Raw genomic sequence first — 15,511 nt, forward strand, 5'->3', positions numbered from 1 at the left:
GTCACCGAGGTCGGCTTTATTAATGCCTTTTCGATTGGCTACTTTACCGATGACGTTTCGATACGTCGGCCGCTTATTGGACCTTTTTGAAAAATTCGTAAAGTGCTGCCAATTCGATATCTTTCGATTGAGTTTACGACGGAGAGAATAAAAGAAAGCGTTTTGTCGGGAATGGATAAAATTAAAACCGTTTGGCGAGGGGAAAAAATCTTTCCGAAACGAGATTAATTTCGGTCGACGTCTAGAAATAGCTAGATTAATGACATCGATAGTAGAAATAAGACTCGCTTCTGTATCATATAATAAAAATTATCTCGCAACTCAATCTGCGCTCGACTCACTTCGACACATCTGTATTTCTCTGTTTCTTTCTCTTCTTTTATTATTATTTATTTTTTCTCTTCTTTAAAGAAAGGAGTGCGGGAAAACATTAAATTTATTCAAACTAAACCTCTCCCAGGAACCGTTTTTATAAGCCAAAAAAGGAAGGAAAAAAACACTCACCCCCCCCTTGACGTTCGGCATTTAAGATGGCATCGATATCGGAAAGTAAACCGCGCGTTCCCCCCTCGTGTGACGTAGAATAGGTTCGAGGCGCCTGCGCCCGAATTTGAAAAACGTGGCCGTTAATCCGCGGGGCCCTCCCCCCGTTATCGGCGTTTAATCCTAAATCGCGGAATAAAAAGGAGGGTTATTTTTGTAGACAGGGAAGAAGCGAGTGAGAGTAGTCATTAAGAAGCCACTTGGCATCCAAAGTATAATTAATAATTCAAAGTATGGTCGGCAGTCGCGAAGGGATGCTTCTAATGAGGGTGAAATGTTTTTACCATTTCTGCCGTAATTAACTAATGTCTTAAAGGCCGCTCGGGACCCTCCTCGCTGATTACAAATAAACCCTCTTGCGAGACGGATGAGAAAAAATCCGATGGGTTTCGTATTTCGCGCTCACTTCCGCGCCCCCGCCCGAAGATTTCTCTTTCTTCTCGACATTTCCACTGCACGGGATTAGCATTGATTTGCCGCATTGGCAAGATTATCTCGTGCGTGGTTTTTTCTGCCCCCTGCTAAAAAAAAAATAAATAACACCATTGGCTTTTTCTGACGTGGCGGCGGGGGCCCCCTCCACTTAATTATGCTCGAATAAAATAATTTATAATTAATATTTGGCCACCGTTTTAGGCGAGACGATATTTTATGCCAGTGCACGCGCCGAATTCTGAGGGGCGAGCTCGTGGCCTTAATCGATATCGAACAGCGGCGTTAAATTAAGTCTTTGGATGGATGCTCTAATTTTTATATTAAAACTCCCCCCCCCTTTAATTTTCCGGTAGGTAATTTATTTAAATTAAAAATTAAAATTATTAAAAGGCGAAATATATAAGTAAAAATGGCCAGGGGTGTAGCAAATGGCGGAAGGGAAGAGGCTTACCCACTTTTACCATAGAGAAGAGAGAGAGAGAGAGAGAGAGATGATAAATGACATTTTAAACGATTTGTAAATACCAAGAAAGTAGTGTCAGGTGGGCGGATAAACGAAGGAAAAACTCTTCTTTTGATAAATTAGTGATTTCGCAGAGATGTGACGCGGTGTGTGGCACGATTTCCACAGTTCACCGCCAGGGGGATGCGGTGAAAAATGAAGATGCCTTCACCACTTAATTTGATTTTGCCAACGTGTCTTTTAAAATGACAGAACATTCCCTATATAATTATGCGGAAGGAATCCGCGGTCGAGGCCTCTTCTCTACTTTATCCCCCTAACTCTAAACGTTTTCGGGATAAACGTCGGGATCTTTTCGAACATCATCACCTCGTATCGGTGGGTGGTATGGAGGGGGGACGGAGGTGTTTTCTTTGTCTAACAATAGATGGCGATGTCGTCGGAAAGGTGTTAGTTGTGCGGAATTATCGGAGGGGGGAAAAAAGGAGGAGGGGAGTCCGGGCGGGGGGAAAAAACCCCGACGAGATAATCTTATCCGGAATTATAACATTTATAATTTTTAGAACCTCCGGTAAAGGTTATGAGATAAAATTGAGAAAACAATGCGCTTTAGTTGCTAAACAATGGATACGGCCGGTATCGTCGGCGCATAAAACTAAGCATTTATTGCGCCGAACAATGGGAGAACAGAACATTACACGCGGGTTGGTTCGCATCACCTGTTTCCTGGCCCGCAGAAGAAAATGAAAAGAGTCATTTTTGGAAACAAAAGAGCCAAGTCGGTGACAAACCAGGTAACGGCAACAATGGGGTGTTGATAAAGAAAAGTGTAGAGCCGAACCCAAGGCACGTAGTTGTCTACTTCCATAAAAGTCCCCCGTTCATTAAAATCACTTTGTTCCTTACACCTTATCTTTATTCGTGCCGTTAATGAAAAATGGCCAGCCTTATTATAAGGTAGGCCATTGGTTGACGCCTCTCACGTGACGTTCGCGTGCTCGGCTTACCGATGACGAAGTGTTTTGTTGAAAGCTTTTGTTTTGTCATTTTTCTGGTCAGGTAAGAAAATAAAAAAAATAAAATAATAATAATAATAAAAAAATAACTTTTTCCTACCTTTTCTCTCCCTTTTTTACTCCGCTTCTTCCACCTTTTCGCTTGTTTAATAAAAGTGCACCAAATTATATTTTCTCGTTGGAAACTTTTTAAAAAAAATGATTTTTCGCTTTACGCAATTGGCGGCTCGTTTGTAGTATTAAATTTTTATATATTAGATTACGTCACGGGGATCGACTTCTTACCTCTCTCCTCACTCTTTTCTTCCATTCGGTCCTCCCTTTAATTTTGGACATCTTTTCCTACCTTTTAAAGCCCACTTAATAGGTCCAAATGCTGAGGTGGGAGGGAGGGAGGGGGTACCCCACCCTCACGCGCGCGCACTTTTTTACGCTCCCCCCTCCTCCGCGTGGAGTAAACAAGAGAAAGAACAAGAATTAGAGGATGTAGCAGGGGAAGAAAGGGGAGCACAAAACGCGACTCGTCCTCCTCCTTCTTAGCAGATTGGATAAACGTCGGCGAAGAAAATGCCGCCCGAAAATTAAAATAAAATTTAACATTTTCAATCTCTCGATTAGAAAAACTAAGCGATATCCTTTTACGCTCGGTAAAGTTTACAATCAAACTTTTCTGCAATCCAGTCCAGGTGGTTAGGAGTCCACATTTTTCACCCGGCAACGACCCGAACTAATTAGTAGAATGTTGTAACGGTTGAAAATTAATGCACTGAGAATTAATTAAGTAAACCTAAAGTGGAGTAAAATATTCTTCGAATGTACGGGGATGTTGTTGGCGCTCTCGGTCCTGGAAATCATCCGCCAGGTGATGAATATGCCTACACGTAAAAGTAGGATGCTAGATGCATTTGAATTATACAACACACACACCACCACCGGCGAGTGTTTCCCCTTCTCTTTTTTTTTCTTTCTTCTTTCCCTTTCTCTTTTCTACTTTCGCTCGCTTCCTTCTTCCTCGACCTCCTCTTGTTGGGAGGAGATGGAACGTTTTAGTATGCACGCTTACGGTAATTAGGCTTAAGTGTGTTTGTGTGTGTGTTTGTCGTATTAAATTAATTAAAAATTGTAAAGAGATGACGAGTATCAGTTTATTCTTATTTCGGATTCTACACGCCGATTATTATTATTATTATAAATGCGCTTTGTACTTGCATCGATTTCGGATCCTTTGGATCCCCCGCCGGTGTGTTTCCTCCCCCGCATCCTTTTTCGTATTTCTTTCTTTAATTCTTGAGAGTGTCGACGGTCGAGCAAACGTCGCTTTAATAGCGTCAGAGACGCTGTGTGCCCAGTCGATGGTTGGCTATAGAGACCTTGTAATCCTATCAGTTCTGCTCTCGCGATATTTCAAGCTGGCACGTTGGCTCTCGTTCCTCGTAAATTTCTTACTTGTAAATGGATTTATAACAGTTGTTGGCGTTTGATGGGCCGTTAGACGCTCGACCGAGGTAGAGACGCCGTATATCTTAATTAATTAGTTTTTTTGGGGGGGCCCGGACACCGATTCAAAGTTCGTGGTTCGGTTCCGGACCCGCCTTTTGTTTACCAAACGTTCCGTTCGAGAAGGTGATTTGTGCAGCTGTAACTAATGCTGCCGGTCGACTCGTTTTACGGTTCAAAAATCTCCTTTCCTCGACACCTGTAGACTTAACTTACTGTTTTCTTCCCCTCTGGAAAAGCGTTGGGAGTGCGTGACTCGACCTGTTTCCAGCACCATTCCTAGTACAGTTTGCAGCTACATTTCTTAGAGCAGTTGGCAGCACCATTTTAGAACAGTTCAGCACCATTTTAGAACAGTTCAGCACCAGTTTAGAACAGTTCAGCACCATTTTAGGCAGTTTCAGCCATTGTTAAGGCAGTTTACAGAACTATTCATAGGACAGTTTGCAGCACTATTCTCAGGACAGTTTGCAGCACTATTCTTAGGAAATTTTGCAGCACTATTCTTAAGACAGTTTACCTTTTCTTTAAAGAAATATAAAAAAAGAAAAGAATAAGAAGAGCGAAAGAAAAAGAGATTACACACTTACGCTCTTACTGTTAGAGTGGACGTCACTAAAAATAAAAAGAGCATGGGGAGAGAGAGATAGAGAGAAGAGCTGCGTGCGTATCGATAAAAATTCTCTCTTGACCGCTCGTACGGATGTCTATCCGTTGTTCCGAGACGATAAACACGAGTGGATAATCTCTCTTTTTATGGCATTTTAGAAACAGTTGCGTTTCCTCCGAGGTTTTACAGATCCATCATCCGGTGATGCCATATCAATCATAGGTAACATGGGAATCGACTGGCTATATAAGTTTATTTTAGTTAGAAAGGGTTGAATTTGGTATCTTGTGAGAATTCGCCATATGGCTCTTGACTCAGACTAGCCCTATTTACACATTCGCCACAAATTTCATCCGAAGCAATTATTGTAATTAAAGTCGACAGTGTTTCGATTTTCTTCTCGTTCTTCCCCACTCTCTTCCCACCGGAAGTCTCGTTGGTGCAGACCGGAAATAGATTTCCCTTCCGGATATTATTTGCGTTCCTCTCGGCGAAGGGAGAAAAAAGTTAATCAGCTGAAATTAAATGCAGATAAAAGAACGTGAAAGGGGTGATTCTTTAGAATCGGTGTCGTCGATTCAGGCGCGCCGCCATTTTTATTATTAATTTTTTCCTCGTAAAAATATATATATATATATAAAAACTTAACACTCCATTAACGCACTCGAAAACGTTGTCCATCTCGCGCCGTTTACGCGTGTTCCTCCCACTGTTAAGCTCTAAACTGTCCTAAGAAGGGTGCTGTATACTGTTCCAGGATTTTCCTTTATATACGGTTGTATAGAGGGAATGAAGTGCGGATAAAAGAAATTCGTATTGCGTAACGAAAGAATGAATGTATATCTTTTGTTTGTGGGAGGAATATTGTAAAGAAGGGTTGGAGTTAATCGTAATAAAGACCTAAAGGAGATGCGCTCTTATGGATGGAAGGTGTCGAAAGAGCAAAGAAACATATCGAAATGATATAAAAAAAAAGAAAAGGAGAAAAAGAATTTTTATTGCTCCTCAACATCTGCATCTTTTCCTTATCCGAGATGATTTTTCTATTCTTTTAATCGTTAAAAAAACAAAGGTAATAAAAGGCGAGAGCGGGAATTTTTACGTCTTTCCAAGATGCGGTGGCAAAAACCTTTTGGTGTATCGGGTGTGGCATTTTTCAGACTTTACCCCAAACGATTTTTCGATACGTCTTATTACCGGTTTTTCTTTTCTTTGGTTGCAGAAACTCGATTTAGGAGTAGGAGCGCGAGCGAGGTGGACGAAGATGAAATTAGTGTTGCAAAATGACACATCGGTTTTGATAGGGTGGAAGAAGGGAGGCTAAAGACGTTCTAATTTCTGCTATCCATTAACAACAGTCATTAAGGGAAACTGAATGAGAGTCAGCGTGGCTGCAGGCTCACCAATCGAACAGAAAAGGGTTAAAAACTTCCGCCGACTCTAACCTGTCCCCTTCAATAACAACGGAGTGGTGTCGTAGCCTGCGGTCTGTACCGAAATGGCGTCGTCGATGGCCAAAGGCGAGCGAAAAGTGAGAGTTAATTTCCAAACTCGTCTGACTAACAAAACGTCCGAAGCGAGAGTCGCTGTCAGAATTCATTGCCGATCCCGCCTAATTTCCCTGATTGTCTGTGCAACAGCATATTAGACTCCAACCCTTAGGACACACCTTGATGGTTTTTCCCATCATGCACGTCGCCCGTGCCTTTGGGCTAAGGACTTCTCCTACCGACCTAACTCAATAAGGAAATAATTAATGTGTAGCGGTTCAAAATGGTGTGGACGCTTTTCACTCCTGGTAACGAAAGTGACGTCAGATCGGAATTAGTTGATAAATTGGAGAGATACCCATAAATATAAAATTAGCATCTCGTCGTGTCCGGGTCGAACCTTTCCGTCTTTTAATTATACAACGGGCCTGTCTGTCCCTGTCCTCTTTATACAGGTTTATATTTATAAAAGGAGTCATTTATTTTTCTTTCGGGGTTGGTAGTTTTTGTCTCGGACGGATTTTTCTTCCATTATCGGGTGCGAGTGTCTTCTAGATACTAATACCACCCAGTATCCAGCAGATGTCAGCATCCATGACAATTTATATCCAGAAATAACTAGGTAATTACGGGCAGGCGGTACAGAATGTCGCTAACGAATGAAGATCTCATATTCACCGAGAAACTGTTTCTGATAGCAAATTAATTAAGTCAATTAACAGAGAAGTCATTAGGAGAAATTTAATGAGTTGGATCCTTAACGTAGTTCGGCGTTTTTCCTCACGCTCTACGCACAGGACAGAAATTTCATCAGTGCGTCCAGCCACGTGCATCCAGTCGAAGACGCAAGAAGACTTTTTCCATCTATCATCTTTCCAGGCATCCCTCTCGTACACCTCCTTCCTTTCCCCCGTCTTTCTTCCCTCCCTCCCCTTCGACGCTCCATCGAGTTTGGTGCAAGGCTTAACTCAACTCTTCCTCTCTTGTTTGAGATTCGCTAATATAATAAATTTCGATGCCGATGAACAAGGAGTCGCTGCAACAGACACAACTTTCGAGTCTGTCGCCAAAGATCGCATTGGTTCGGCTTTCCTGCCGAGCTTACGTCCTTGCAAAAAAGACCACTTTACAGGGGAATGTGATTTGCTTCGGATATTTGTCTTCTCGTTAGAAAGTCGATGATAAAACGTAAATTTAATTATTTAATAACCCTCCCGCTTTAAAACGGGGTTCGTCGCCTGCTCTAAATTATAATTTTTTGGGTAATAAACCTCGAAAAATAAGTCTAAACGGTTAATTAACGGGGGAGAATTCGCCGTTCCTTTTTAATGCTTCCATTTTCTTCCCTGACGTTTCTGCAATGCTTCCACCATCCAAAAACCTTTGCAGCTTCGAATTTTCCTTTAAAATTCTATAATAAAAAGCGTTTTTTTTTTAATTTCGAAGCTCGTAACAACTTGAAATTTTAAACGTTTTTCTTTTCCTCGGGAAGCTTCCCTCTTTGAAAAACGGTTAAAATTCGGAGTTAAATGGAGGCGAATTTCGGAAATAATCAGAATTTTCTAATATTCCTGTAAATGTTTGCATTAAAATAGATTTCTTTCTACGTTTCCTTTTGCTGCCATAGCAACATTCCCGTCAACTAAGAACGAACATTCGAGCTGTCAGTTGACTTCTTAACAAATGACATTCTGATTCACCAGGGAGAATAGCGAAAGTTTCGTCGGCCACAAATTTTCGAAATCTTATTATCTAAACGTATTTTTGTTATGGGTTTCGTCAATTACACATGAATTTTAACTATTGAGTTACTCCAACTCGTCCCCACGGCACGTACTTAAAGTTACATTCAATTTTACCTGTCGACGAGATTATCAATAATGTGGTTGAGTTAAAGACACGTTAGAAAAGAGATTTTGGAGTAAGTAGCGACATTTGACCCCATGTCATGATTTGTTCTCTCTGTGGGAACATTCACCAAACGACCAGAGCTTACGTCTCGACGATGAAGATTGATTCAATTCGGTAAATTTAAAATTGGTTGATTTATATTATCGATTTTTACCTTTAAAAATTCCGCCATATTTTATTATTCCTGATTAAAATCTCCACGTGCTGCATCCGGAATGATGCTCTCGCTCTTCTTCTTCTTCCGTAACCCGTGTCAAAGATGGGGATTTTTTTCTTTTCTTTACAAATAAAACACTAAAATAAATCATCGGTATGTTATTTATCACGATTATGACATCACGCTTCGAGATGAGGAGGTTTTGGATGGGGAAGAGGAAAAAAAAGATGAAGATTCGGTAGGTTCACCTTGTCCCAGCAAACAAGTAGACTGCTTAGGAACTGTCTTTACAACTCTTTCCACATTCCCTTCTTTTGTTTCCATGACAACGGACAATATTGACTGGTTCGTTATTATTTTCTTTTTACTACCTCTAGTTAAACCATAGTCTGGAGACGATTATTGACGCAAAGCTGCTGCTTTGATAGCTCGGTGTGACCAACTGAAGCCAAGTTATTGCCGTCTCTCTCTCGGGAAACACAGAGCCAGAAACCCAAACTTAATGAATGTTATGCCCAAGGATAAGGTTTACGAGTGTCCGAATTTCATCGCACATTCCAATGTTCCAGATGTTTGATTTTTCAACCGATGGAGTCGAGAAAGTTAGATTTTTACACCATCATTCATCCTCTAACATCCAACTGGGCTTTCTTCCCAATTAAATTTTAATATTTTTGCTTATTTTCTCCTTATAAAACCGCATAAATTTAATATTAATAAGGTAAGAGAGAAAGGGGGAAAAAACCGCATTTTTCTCCGCCAATTAACGAAAAAATATATATATATATTAGGGAATTAATTAGTTAACGAATGGATCTTAATCGAAATTAATCCCAAATAATCCTCTAGTTTAGCTTAATTAATCCATTAAATTTCATCAACTCGCACGCGATAATTTCGGCGTGATAGACGTACAACAACACCAGGTATTTTAGTAGATGGGTGAGTAAAAAGGCACACGAATTAAAGGGTGAGGAGAGGAGAGAAAGAATCTTCAATGTAAGGAAAAAAAACCCCTTAGAAAACTCACTTTTCTTAGGAGCTTTCTTTCATTCCTTTCTTCGATTCTTTAAATATCTCTAGGCAAGCAGATTAAGGATATCTTATTGAAATGTTAGACAAATATTCTTTTCCCTGATATCAAATACTAAACTAATTCCTAGAATCTAGTAAATTGAGGATTTTTTTCCCTACCCTCGGGCTTATACTCCGCTTTTTTTTCCCCTGATTTTTTTCCCTGCCGGTGAGGGAAACAAATCAGAAACGAAGGAAGAAGAAAAGGAAGAAGAAAAAAAAGAGAAAGATGGAATTTAATTCGTCACGAAACTATTTTATCCAATTGTGGCGAAATTATATTATATTCCTCAGCATTTACAAACGGGGAAAAGACGAATGATTTTTACATTTATATGAAGAAAAATTTCGATTAATTAAATAATTTTGCTGGTAAGAAAATCAGAAATCCTCTATTACTTACATTATCGACAAATCTCATTAAAACAATAGAAAAAAAAAAAAAGCCAACCAATGCATATATTTAGTGGACGAGGTCTTAAAATAGAGGAATGAAAAAAACCTGCAGCAAGTTGCATCTATAGAGCTTGACAAATTAATTCTATCGTCAAATCGGCAATCTCTTTAAGTGAGGAGAGGAAAGTAGATAAGAAAAAAAGAAGAGCCCAGTTTTCTCATCTTTCCACTATTTAGTGTATATCTTTAGATTTTTATTATTTTAATTTTATTTAATCAAATCATAAAATATTCAACTGCGTGTAATAAAACGATTAAAATCCTTATGATCAATCCAGCAGAAAATCTCTCTCTCTCTCTCTCTTATCATTTTTTTTCTGTTTTTAAATCGATCTCTTAAACTTTCTTTGATCAGAAACGTTCATTTACTACGGATTTATAATTCGTGTAAAGCAATTATTTGTTTTACTTTTTAAGATTTAATTTCTATCTTCTAACGTAAGCAGAAAGATAAAAATATCTCGTCATTAACACCTTCATCCCTTCTTACAAGTATATCTGGATGTTGTTTCTCTCTCTCTCTCTCCACGTTGCTCTTCGTTAATTCTGGAGAATTTGTCGGGGATTGTCGACCTTTGACATCTCTCGTAGTAACTGTAAAGAGGAAAATGCGAATTTTATATTGAATTTATCCTTCAGATCGTTGGTGCAACAGAGTTTACTCCCTCCTGGCTTACTCCCTCGCTTCACTCGCAGGGTTTAGATTCGCACACTTATTTGGTGCAACAATAAGTTTCCTCGCTTCTTCACTCTTCCATGTTTTAAATTTTACATTTCCTCTTCGTTAATTGAAAATTGAAAAGCATTTTCTTGTTTAGTTTTTCTTTTATTAATTTTACGAACAATCCTCGTATTAATGGTTGGAAAACCGCGATGTAGAGAATCGTCTCCCCGGAAATGCTCATCTTACACTCGACCAAACTGTTTTTCTCTTTAAAATTAGTTTATAACAAGAATATTAAGAAGAGTTTCCTGCATCTCTGCGGAAGAAGAAGGAGCGGAGTGTATAATAATTAGCATCTTTAGACACTCTCCCTTTTTTTTATCACGTTGAAACTTCTCTAAAATTGCTTGATTGAGACGTAAAAAAAAAATAATAAAAAACACAGATAACTCTCTTATAATTTCGATTAAAAGGTTAAAAATATACATAAAAATGATCTAAGTTTCTTGTAAATTTGGCCTTAAAGTCCCATTAAAAATCCAAAAAATAAATTATTAATTTCCAGTCGTTTTTTTTTCTCTCTCTCTCTCTCAAATTTTAATTCGAGTTGTAACCATAAAACGAAATTTTATACTCGAGAATTTCTACGTAAAAATTTATATTTTTATTCTGACATTTGATAACTCCCATTAGAAATCTCTCACACTTAAAAATTCGAAAAAATAAACATTATTTTTTGAAAATTTTAATTAAGAATTGCCTGACTTATAACCAGAAAATTCAATTTTTTTTTTTTTTTTTTTTTTTTTTTTAAACACCAAATTTGAATCTCCGGTAAAACAATGAGAAGAGCGGTTACTTTCACTCGAAGTGGCTTTATATTGTGACGTATAACAGATGAATCAACGACGTTATATTAACACATAGAGCACAGTTTATATAGTGAGAGATGATGCTTCTGTATATTGATCCGCATCACTTGCATCTTCCAGGATAAAAAGAAAGAAGAAGAAGAAGAAGGGAGGAAAACAAGAAAAAGCATCCAAAAAATTTTGATTACCTTTCTCTAATTTAATTTTTAGTTACATCTTACGATATGGAAACTGTATTTTTTTATTTTATTTTTTTGGAGGTTTTTTTTAACCCGAGAAACCGGTTGTTTGTTGCAAAATACTATTACTTCTCCATCCTTCATTAGATAAAATAATTATCCAGGACGGTCGCATTAATCTGATTATTTTCTTCCAAAATTTATAATGATTTAATTTTACTGTTATGTAAAAATAATAAAAATCGTTAAATATCTTTACTAGAAAAATGTAATCTATTATGTTAATCTATAAGGATAATAAATCTTATTATCCAAATTCTTTGAACTTATTTATTTTACTTAAGTTATTATCCTTAAATAATGTTATTAGCCCGATAAAAAATGAGATTCCTGACGTTTCCTTAAAGTTGCCAGCAATTTTTTTTATACGGGACTTCGATTATCCGGCCTTTTCTAAGGTCAAAAACTACCTTAATATAACTTTAATGGAATTAAAAAATTACCTTTAAAAAGATCTGTAATTAGAAACACGATCAGGCAATAGAAGGAGGAGGAAGAGCGAGATGAGAAGAGTAGGAGGATGAAAACAGAAGAAGAAGGATGAGAAGAGGAGGAACGAAGAGGAGCAGCAGGATGAGAAGAAAAGGAGGATGAAAAGAGAAGTAAAGGAAGAAGGATGAGAAGAGGAAGAACGAAGAAGAGCAGCAGGATGAGAAGAAGAGGAGGATGAAAAGAGAAGAAAAGGAAGAAGAAGGATGAGAAGAGGAGGAGGATGAAAAGGAGGAAGGATGAGAAGAGGAGGAGGATGAAAAGGAGGAAGGATGAGAAGAGGAGGAGGATGAAAAGGAAGAAGGATGAGAAGAGAAAGAAGGAGAAGGAGGATTAAAAGAGAAGAAAAGCAAGAAGAGGGAGAGGAAGAGAATGAGAAGAGAAGAAAAGGAAGAAGGAGGAGGAGGAGGATAATGTGAAGAGGAGAAGAGGAAGAAGAAAGATAAAAAGAGGAGAAAAAGAAGAAGGAAGAGGATGAGAAGCGGAAGAAAGAAGAGGAGACAGAAAAGGAGAAGATTATTTTAATAATTAGCACCTGTAAACATAGGAGAAGTCTCCGGCAAAAGTTTCTTAAAATGTAAAGGATGCAGTTTATGAGAGAAGAGGTTGAAACACGTACGATGCAAATTAATAAAGGGGGAGGAAGAAAGGAAAAAAAAAAGTCGAAGAGGAATTCGAAAATTGACGCTAACCATTAAAAATCGTTGGTTTTATAAAACGTAACAATCATGTTTCTGGTGACGTGGGACCATACTTTTTAACCTTAGGCGCGTATAAGGATTTTTACATTACGGGCAAAGGGAGATTAAGCAGTAAAAATCACACAGATGTAATTGGGGTTGGATGCCTTGGGACAAAGAGCTATTTTAATCTGAAAACATTAATCCATCCTGTAAGTGTGCCCTTTTCTCGTCGCTCCTGGTCTAGTTAATAATTGTCATAAAATTTTATTCTTCTTCTCGTTGCCTCAGGTGTAACTATGTTAATTTAAAACACCACAAAACCGTGTCAGAGACTGGGAAAAATCTTTAACCAACTTTTGTAAAACATGCGAAAAACTTGAAAGTTTTTATTATTCTTATTTTTAATTATTGAATTCGTCCCGAGCTTTTCCCACTTAATTGTTTACCTAGATCCAAACGCGATAATATCGAATCCCGAGATCGCATCTGAGAGATAAAAAAAACACATGTGGAATCAAAAATTAGTCGGTCATTCTCCTATTGATCCTTTAACGAGTTGCTTGCCTAAGTTTAAACAGAGGATTTTTTAATTAAAAAACTGTATTTGGAGGTAGGAGGAAGCAGAAGGTGGATAAGAAGAGGATGAGAAAGAAAGGAAGAAGAAGGAGTAGGAGGAGGAGGAGGAGGAGGAGGAAGAGGAGAAGAAGAAAAACATAAGAAAACAAAGAAGAAGAAAGAGGAGGAGGAGAAGGAAAAGAAGATTGTTTTAATAATTAGCACCTGTAAACACAAGAAGCGGAAAGTGGCTCCCTTCCTCCTCCTTTTCTTCTTCTTCTCCATTTTTTTTTTGAAGCATCCGAATTCTAATTTCGGACGGTTTGATTATTAGCAAAATTTTACAGCTTAGTGTAGGGAGAGGGAGGGAATTTTTACGAGTTTAGTGGTTAAGAGTGGAAGATGACAGGTCATAAGAAATATTCAAATGACACAGAGTCGGTCAGGAATCACTAAACAATGATAATATTTCAACATCTTTTATGTCCGGTGTCATTAATTGCAAAGGAGCGAGTCGGGGTCCGGTCCCGACTTTAACAACATTTTTACGATGTGTTGTACCAACGAAACCAGACAAATATATAAACAGATGACAATGTACAATTTAATTTAATAAAATTTGAAAAATGCCATACTTCCACCGTCTTTTACACGACCGTCTAATTCTTCATTAAATTTATCAAGCTAAAATTAATTAGCAAAGGCATTGATGGAAGACAAGGCACTCCACTCATTAAGTTCTTCAGATGACTCATTAATTTTTCATCGAAGATTTATTAGCTCGAGAAAAACACTGATGGCAAATGCTTCAGTAAACCATTCCTTCTACTATACCCCCTCAATAAAACTTTATGAGTAAAAGTATCACATGACCTCCTGCGTCATAACTTTGTTATCTTTATCCTTTTTGAATTAAAAGTTATTTTTAAAAATCTCTCTTTAAAACTATAAATCATAACCTGACAATGCGCTCTCCACACACACACAACACACAGGCGCAGGCACAGACACAGCGATTCCTGCCCCCCTCCCATTCTCGGCACCGATAAAAAAAAAAAAAGGAAACCCAATCGGGGGGCGTAGGAAGTCCGATTTTAATCGGAGGGCCCATTTTTATACTTTATATCGATTTTAATCCCGTACAAAGAGTTAATTTTACGGCTACTCTCCGGCATTTTTAGCGCCCTCGACGGTGATCGATGCGCGAAGATGACGGATTCCCATCCCGTAAATACGTTAAATCCGTTAAAAATTACATATATCGGTGGCTTTTCCCCGTTAATTCGGACTCGGTGCGTTATATCGGGGGTGGAAATTGGGAAAAGTGATTAGCCTAGGAATGAATCGTCTCCACTTACCCGACAGGAAATGTTGGTGAGGGGGTCAACTCAATCTGGCTGCTGTCTGAAGTGTTGCCTACCTTTTCTTTTATGACGTAGATCGAATATGTTTTCGGTGGTATCCGATATTATCGTTCTTTTGCTGTTCTTCAATGTCATTGCCCTTTCGTTGCTCTTCTCTTGGCTGTTCTTTTCGTGTTCAATATCGTCGTAACCCTTCTTAAGCTTCACGCTCGTTACTCGCTTCTCCTTCTCCTCCTCTCCTCCTCCTCCTCCTCCTCCTCTTAGCTACACGCTTTCACTCGTTTTATGTTTTCCTTCCCTCTCTGTATTCCGCGGATGAAGTTCATTTTTTTCATTCGACACTAAATCATGAAATATATCTGTTTTCCCTTATTCTACGACTAAAGCCAAATCCTTCGACCTCCTCTCGCTCTTCTTTATACATCGAAAAATTAAAATCCCGCTCATTGCTCCCGTACTTCACCCCTCCTTATCCTAAGTAGATTTAAATACTGTTTTCTTCTTCCGTCTTCTCGTTAATACGGTGGCGATGACGTTGCTCCCACGTTTACTATCACCACGTGCCAACTCCTGTTGGTCTCGTGTATTTTTTTTATATAGGACACAAGCACGTGCTCGGACTACCCCCTCCCCCTTTGTTTTTTTTTAGCGCTTCCACCACGCTCGATTTTCTTTGTTTATAAATTATAAGGCGCAAGATGGACGTCGTTAACGATCGACTTTAAGAAACAGGAAGGAATAGGTTGAGAAACATTTGGGAATAGGTTAAGAAACGATTGCACGTGATAATGCGGGGAGCGTATTTATCGAAGAATTAAAAAAAAGAAATAATAATAATAATAAAAAGAAAAAATTCCACGGTTAATAACGGAGCGTACTTAATTAGTAAGGTGGTGGAAGGTGGGGGAAAATGGAGTGGAGAGAGGAAAAAGCAGTCACGTGTCAGGTTAGTTGAATTACGATTATGGCAGGAGTTACAACGATCCCTTCAAA

This window comes from Centruroides vittatus, unplaced genomic scaffold (genome assembly GCF_030686945.1).
Source record: "Centruroides vittatus isolate TY-2023 unplaced genomic scaffold, ASM3068694v2 contig_2747, whole genome shotgun sequence".
Lineage (NCBI taxonomy): Eukaryota > Metazoa > Arthropoda > Arachnida > Scorpiones > Buthidae > Centruroides > Centruroides vittatus.